An 8,142-nucleotide genomic window follows, 5' to 3' on the forward strand; every position below is an offset into this window, starting at 1 on the left:
CTGGGACAGCTTCAAGCGTACCAACATCAGAATTATAGGGGTGCCAGAAGATGAGAGAGAGCAAGATATTGAAAACCTATTTGAAGAAATAATGACAGAAAACTTCCCCCACCTGGTGAAAGAAATGGACTTACAGGTCCAAGAAGCGTGGAGAACCCCAAACAAAAGGAATCCAAAGAGGACCACACCAAGACACATCATAATTAAAATGCCAAGAGCAAAAGATAAAGAGAGAATCTTAAAAACAGCAAGAGAAAGAAACTCAGTTACCTACAAGGGAATACCCATACGACTGTCAGCTGATTTCTCAACAGAAACTTTGCAGGCCAGAAGGGAGTGGCAAGAAATATTCAAAGTGATGAATACCAAGAACCTACAACCAAGATTACTTTATACAGCAAAGCTATCATTCAGAATTGAAGGTCAGATAAAGAGCTTCACAGATAAGGAAAAGCTAAAGGAGTTCATCACCACCAAATCAGTATTATATGAAATGCTGAAAGGTACCCTTTAAGAAGAGGAAGAGGAAGAAAAAGGTAAAGATACAAATTATGAACAACAAATATGCATCTATCAACAAGTGAATCTAAGAATCAAGTGAATAAATAATCTGATGAACAGAATGAACTGTTGATTATAATAGAATCAGGGACATAGAAAGGGAATGGACTGACTATTCTTGGGGGGGAAAGGGGTGTGGGAGATGTGGGAAGAGACTGGACAAAAATTGTGTACCTATGGATGAGGACAGTGGGTGGGGAGTGAGGGCGGAGGGTGGGGTGGGAACTGGGAGGAGGGGAGTTATGGGGGGGGAAAAAGAGGAACAAATGTAATAATCTGAACAATAAAGATTTAATTAAAAAAAAAAAAGAAAAGAAAATTTCCCATTATTGTTTATATGTGATCATTGTTTGGTGTGATAGAAAGGTGTTGACTTTTGTATTTTCAATTAATTTTAAATAACACTTAAAAGATTTCATATTATCTTTTTAAATAAATCACTATTGCCCCAAACATCTTTTTAATAGATGTACAATTAGCATCACATGCTGGTTGATCCTGTTAACTGTGCCAACATCTGAAGGCATTTGTGCTAGAACACCAGTCATCTGATGTAAGTAACTAGTAATAAGCTCTTTGAGGACTTGTGTCTTTTTCACAGATAGAGTCAACGCCATAGGAAGAAATGAGAAACCACTGAAGTTACTTCTTACCTCAGGCTTTCTCTGCATTGTCACTCTCGGTGCACAGACGAGGCAGAGAAGAGAAAGCCTGGGCTTGTGGACACTCAAACATCATCAACCTATGCTCAGGGCGCCTCTGTGTCCCCGTATACCAGGTGTCTCGGGACTTGAAAGAAAGGTCAGTGTGAATCTAAGATCCCACTGTGGTCTCTCAGCCTACAAGTGCTCAATATTTTCATCGTTGTTTAACGTAACACACAGTCCCTAGGGGGGCATGGTTTCGGTTGGAGCCAACACTTCAGGCTGTGTTCCTGGCCCTTAAGAAAATGTCTTACTTTTCTCTCTTCCCTGGTGGTTCCAGCACATGGTTCTCAAAGGTTTTGTTGATGAAAAATGGGAGTGGAGGGAGCAGGGTGGTTTGGGGTACATTCTGACTTTAAACAAACTTGCAGCACACAAGGGAAGCAATACACCAGGCTGGCCAGCTATTCCCTAATCAATCATTCTGGCACTTTTTCTAATAAGGCCATGCACTGATTTACTAAGAACATACGACTCAGCACTTTTTTCCCGGCCTCAGAACCAAGCAAGCAGCTGTTCTCTCTAATGAAGGCAATTTGGGCTGCGGGCACTCTGGGACACTACCTGGGGTGCTGCCCCGGCCTCTCTCTGCTCTGGCCTTCAAGACCCGTCTTCCTAGACTGACCCACAGGGCGCTGTTCAGACTCGGGCACCTGCTGGCTCTCTCCCAGGCCCCTTGTGTTCTCTCCAGCTTTGGGACCTTCATGTTGTGCCTGGCACTGCCAGCTTCATAAACCTGTCCACCCCGTCAATACATAAGGAAGGTGTCACCTAGTCCAAGAGCGTGGCTTGCTTTCCACTCATCCCTTTATTCCCTCAACAAATGCTTGTTGAGCAGTTGCCACGGGTGGGACACTGTGCTAGATCAGGGGTGGGCACTGGAGATGCAGCTGTGAGCTAGATAGACCATTATCTGGAGTGTTCCCTCCATCCCAGTGCTCTCACCCAGAAGATCAAAACCCTGCATTCTTACAGCCCCCAGACCCCTCCAAGCCTAAAGGCTGGGTTTGATTTGCTTCATAGTCTAGAATAGCGTGAGTTTACTTAATACTTCATGAAAAAATCTCTTGGCCAGATCCCGACACTGTGTTGGAGCATCCAGATGTGAGCAGACCTGTTTTCTCAGTGGAGGAGCAAACATAAAGATGGAAAAGACATGTCCTTTGTTTTGTTGTGTTTTGCCTTGTTTTGCTTTGCTCTGTCTGGGAGGAGGCACAGGAGCACACAGTGGGAATGGAAGCCTGTCGACATCTCTGAATTGCCCCTTCCTAGAACTTTTCCCACATGCCTAAGGTTGTGTCTACACATGGCCCATGAGGCTGGCCACCCGCTGTTCTTGTTCTTTCTCCCATGAACTGATGGAATCAACCAGTTAGGGTATCATGCCAACGTGAAAAGCAACAGACTCCCAGGTGAGTAGGGGAGGGATTCCTGCCAGGCCCACAGGTGCCTGTTGTCCAATATTGTTGACTCCTAGGATCTTGGAAAAGAACCGCTGAATATTCCTCTTAGAGCCATATTCCAGAGCCTTCTACCTGCACGCCATCAAGCACCTCAGTGTGCTCCGCGGCAGCATGCCATCCTTCTGTACTGGGGGCTGGGTCTTGATGATGAAATCATCTATTTTTTTTAAAGGGCCATGTCAGTCCTTACATCCACCCTTCCATCCTTTTGGGCTTGTTTTTAACACAATTTCTTAAACATACATTAAAATGTTACTCTTCTGCAGAATGGACCTCTTAGGAAGACCCATCTAATAAAGCAAAAAGCTGACTCTGCCAAAGTCCTACGCATAGAAGCCAGCAAACATTCCTGCCCTTCCACTGGCATTCCAACTGCTACAAGGCATTCACCTTCTCACAGAAAGAATAAGTCACAGTCTGTGATTTCATCCAGGCTCTGCTGTGCTGGTCTTGCTACCTAGGACATGGGGCACCAGGCAAGTACATCACGCAAGTTCGATGTGGTAGTGTGGCTACTCCACTCCCAATCCCACACCATATCCAGGGATGAGAGAATGAGGCTGGGAGGCGCTGCCTACCCTTTGCTCCCAGTTTTCAGCTGTAAACAGGAGTAATAGTCCCTACTTCCTTTCTTTACAAGATGTCACCCTGGCAAATGAGAAAATATATGCGTCATGAGCTGCTTTGGAAAGAGACAAGATATTCATCCATCCCAGAATACTCCCACGTAGTCATCATGGAGTGTTTTGAATGGGTTGGACCACAGGGGTTTGAAAGAGATGGCGGTTGGGTCCTTTGAAACTGCAGTCAGCCAATTGCTCTCAGGTAGGGGGCAGCGGCTTCACAGGGGGCTGTGATTGTTCTCTCCCTCAGTGTTCGGGCTGTTGGCTACTACAACATTATATCTGAAAGGTCATTGAGATAAAGCTGTGCCAAATTGACCACACAGAAAGGAGCTGTCTGAATCCATCCCGGCCACTTTGCAGCTGCATTTGTCATTCTGTTTCCAATGTCCCCTGTGGATGAGGGCACTGGAAAGGGAGCCCCACCAGGCCTAGTCTGTTTCTAGATTGGCCATTGGCCTCCAGCAAGGAGAGAGCACTAACCTGTCTGTCTCCGGCAGAATGGAGGAGACTGCCACGTTCCACAGACAGCAAAGAGCCCGGCCGCGTTCCCTTCTGCTGCTCTGACGATGCCTCTCAGAAGAGGGCGAGCCTCTGTGCGGACTGTGACCCACCTCTCTCGGTGGCAGGCAGCTACTTCCTAGGGGTTGACCATTGTCACCAAACAGCAGGTCACTGTCTGGATGGCTTCAAATAAGAACTGCCCTTTTCAAGAGAAGAGAGAAAACAAAAACAGAGCCCATATCTACATTTATACGAATGCTCCGATGGGCCTTCTTTGGTCTTTAAACACTTGGCAGCTGGCCGGTGGACCCCTTCACCTTCCCACCTCCTGGTGGAGTCATAGGGACCAAACAAAATTCATTAAACAAACATGAACTAAGGGATTTCAAAACTATTCAGTTCAGGGCACATGGGCAAGGATGGCATTTTGATTGTCCCAGTGACAGTTTCTGAGAATGTGTGTGAGGAAGTTGTCCATGGGGAAACCTGTTAGCATAGAAAGAGAGACGAGCTAATTTCGGTGAGGACTGCCTCCGATGGGCAGTCTGCTAATAGCACACATTGATTAAGAAATTATACCCTTAATTCCTCAGGATGAGGAATTACTGGAATAGCCAAAATCCTACAGGAGAAGAGATTCACTTCTTAGGACAGGAATTCGGGGGTATACTGGGTTAGATACTTGGGTAAACAGAAAACCTGGGGTGGAGGGGAAGTATAGCTAGGAATAGGAAATTCTGGACAATTACTTGAAATCTTCCATCACTAATGTGAAAAAAATTGAATTTGACCCAAGACGCGTGTTAAATTAGAAGTAATATGGATTAAAAATGGTGGTGGAGTAAGTGGAGGCTACACGGAAATGTTCTCAGGACCAAACTGAAATTACAAATAAAATATAGAAAAACTCACTGGAGAGGAGACCACATAGAGACTGGTAGGAAGTGCAGAGGCAAGAAGGGGCTGTCCGGGCTCCAACAGACTGAACTTCCAGAGAGATATCCCAGCTGTGGGGGTTGCCACTGAGAACTCTGGGGGCTAATCCCCAAGCTGGGCCCCCCAGCCCAGAGCACCACAACTGTAAGGGTACCCGCATAACATCTGGCTGTGAAAAGCAGCAGAGTTACTGTCTACTGGAAATTCAGACACTCTTAAAGAGCCAATGCACAAAATTCCCTGTGGAGCCACCCATCTTGTGCTCTGGCAATGATAGGGCAGAATGGACTGGAGCTGTGTGAGCAGAAGCCAGGATCAGGGGCTCTGGGGTTAGAGCTAAGAAGGCAGACACCCTAGTTTCCTGTGATGAGTCATTCCCTCACACTGCGAAGGTCATCTTTCTCACACAGACATTTTCTATACAGGTGACCTTGCCTGGGAGGAGAACAGTTGATCCACCCTATTGGAAAATGCCTTGCACCACAGTGCAGAGTTTCTGAGGCCCATTAAGAGACAGGATAACAATAACATCCAGGCAGAAGCAATTGCCCCACCCTGTTGAAAAGAACTCTTATCATACCTATGGATGATTGCCTGAGGGCAATTCAAGACAAAATCCTAAAAAAAAAAAAAAAAAGAAGAAGAAGAAGACAAAATCCTATCAGTCTGTAGGCAGAGGTGGTCTCTGGAGGCTTTGCATCTTTGCCTGACCCAATTAATCAGAAATGGCATTTGACACTTTCCTGCACCAGAGATTGAGAGGCTTAGCAGATCTACCTAATACATAGTCAGAAACCAAAACAGGCAGCCAAAATGAGGAGATAAAGAAACAACCTACGAGTGAAAGAACAATAAAGTTCTCCAGAAAAAGAGATTAAACGAAAGGGAGATAAAAAATTTATCTGATAAAGAGTTCAGAATGATGGTAAAGATGCTCGACAATGTGAGAAAAGATATAGTAACTATCTAAACAGAAATAAAGAATGACATAGCACAAATAAAGAATACATTGGAAGGAAGACACAGCAGATTAGGGGAAGTAAGAGACTGAATCAGTGAATTGGAAGAAAGGTTTGAAAAAAATCACTCAATCAGAGAACTAAAAAGAAAAAACAATTAAAAAGCAGGAGGACAGCATAAGGGAGCTGTGGGGCAACGTGAAATGTAACAATATTCGAATAGCAGGTGTTCCAGAAAAGGCAGAAAGGGAGAAAGGAATAGAGAATGTTTTTGAAGAAATAATAGTAGAAAAGTTCCCTAACCTGGTAAAGGAAAAAGTCACACAAGTCCAAGAGGCACGAGAACCCCAACAAAAAAAGCCAAAACAGGTCCATGCCCAGACACATCATAATTAAAATGCCAAAAATTAAAGACAAAGAGAAAATCTTAAAGGCACCAAGAGAAAAGCAAATGGTTACTTACAAAGTAGCTCCCATAAGGCTGACACCTGATTACTCATCAGAAACTCTGATGGCCAGAAGGGAATGGCATGAAGTACTCAAGGTAATGGAGAGTAAGGATCTGAAACCAAGTTCATATCTCCAGCAAAGTTATCATTCAAAACAAACAGTCAAATAAAGATCTTCCCAGACCAAAAAAAAAAAAAAGCTAAAGGAGTACATCACCACCAGGCCAGCATTACAAGAAATGCTAAAGGGACTGCTGTAATGAGAAGAAAAAATAGAGAAACCTAGCTATACAGAGTTAAAATGACAATAAATAAGGGCCTATCAGTAATAACCTTAAATGTAAATGGATTAAATGCTCTAATCAAAACACATAGGGTAGCTGAATGGATACAAAAACATGACCCAACTATATGCTGTCTACAAAGGACCCACCTTAGAACAAAAGACACACACAGAATGAGAATGAAGGAATGGAATTATTTTTTCCATTAAAATGGGAAAGAAAAAAAAGCTGAAGTAGCAATACTCGTATCTGACAAAATAGACTTCAAAATGAAGGCCACCACAAGAGACAACAAAGGTGACTACATAATACTAAAGGGATGATCCAACAAGAGGTTATAACCCTGATAAACATATATGCACCAAATATAGAACCACTTAAATAAATAAATAAATAAATAAATCTAGAGGACTTTAAGGGAGAGATAGACAATAATATAGTCATAGTAGGGGATTTTAACACACCACTGACTTCACTGGAAATATCTTCCAGGCAAAAAATAGCAAGGAAACTGATTCTAAAGGACACAATGGGTCAGATGGATTTTATTGATATTTATAGAACATTTCACCCAAGCTGTAGAATATGCATTCTTCTCAAGTGCACATGGATCATTCACAAAGATAGACCACATGTTAGTACATAAAAAAGGTCTCTACAAGTTCAAGAAGATTGAAATCATATCAAGCATCTTCTCAGATCATAGCAAAATGAAATTAGAAATCAACTACAGTAAAAACACCAAAAAACATTTAAACACGTGGAGACTAAATAGCATGTTATTAAACAATGAATGGGTTACCAATGAGATCAAGAAAGAAATCAAAAACTTCCTGGAAACAAATGAAAATGAACACACAACAATCCAAAATCTCTGGGACACAGCAAAAGCAGTCCTGAGAGGGAAGTTCAGAGCACTACCTCAAAAATCAAGGAAAATCAACAATAAACTATTTAACCCTACAACTTAAAGAACTAGAAAAAGAACAATAAGAAAAGCCCTAAATAGAAGGAAGGAAATAAAGTGGACATACAGATGGCCAAGAGACATATGAAAAATGCTCAAAGTCACTGATCATCAGAGAGATGCAAATTAAAACGACAATGAGGTATCAACTCAACCTGTCAGAATGGCTGCCATCAACAAATCAACAAATGACAAGTGCTGGTGAGGATGTGGAGAAAAGGGAACCCTAGTACACTGCTGGTGGGAATGCAGACTTGTGCAACCATTATGGAAAACAGTGTGGAGTTTCCTCAAAAAATTCAATATGGAACTGCCATTTGACCCAGTGATCCCACTTCTAGGAATATATCCTAAGAATCCTGAACACCAATCAGAAAGAATGTTTGCACCCCTATGCTCACAGCAGCACAATTTACAATAGCTAAGATCTGGAAACAGCCTCAGTGCCCATCCGTAGATGAGTGAATAAGAAAACTGTGGTATATTTACAACATGGAATACTATGCAGCTGTAAAAAAGAAGGATCTCTTACCCTTTGAGACAGCATAGAGGTACCTGGAGAGTATCATGCTAAGTGAATAAGTCAGTCAGAGAAAGACAAGCATCACATGATCTCACTCATATGTGGAATCTAAGTAACAAAATAAACTGATGAACAGAATGGATCCAGAGACATGGAAACATGGACACGA

This window comes from Myotis daubentonii, chromosome 8 (assembly GCF_963259705.1).
Source record: "Myotis daubentonii chromosome 8, mMyoDau2.1, whole genome shotgun sequence".
In the NCBI taxonomy this organism is placed as follows: Eukaryota; Metazoa; Chordata; class Mammalia; order Chiroptera; family Vespertilionidae; genus Myotis; species Myotis daubentonii.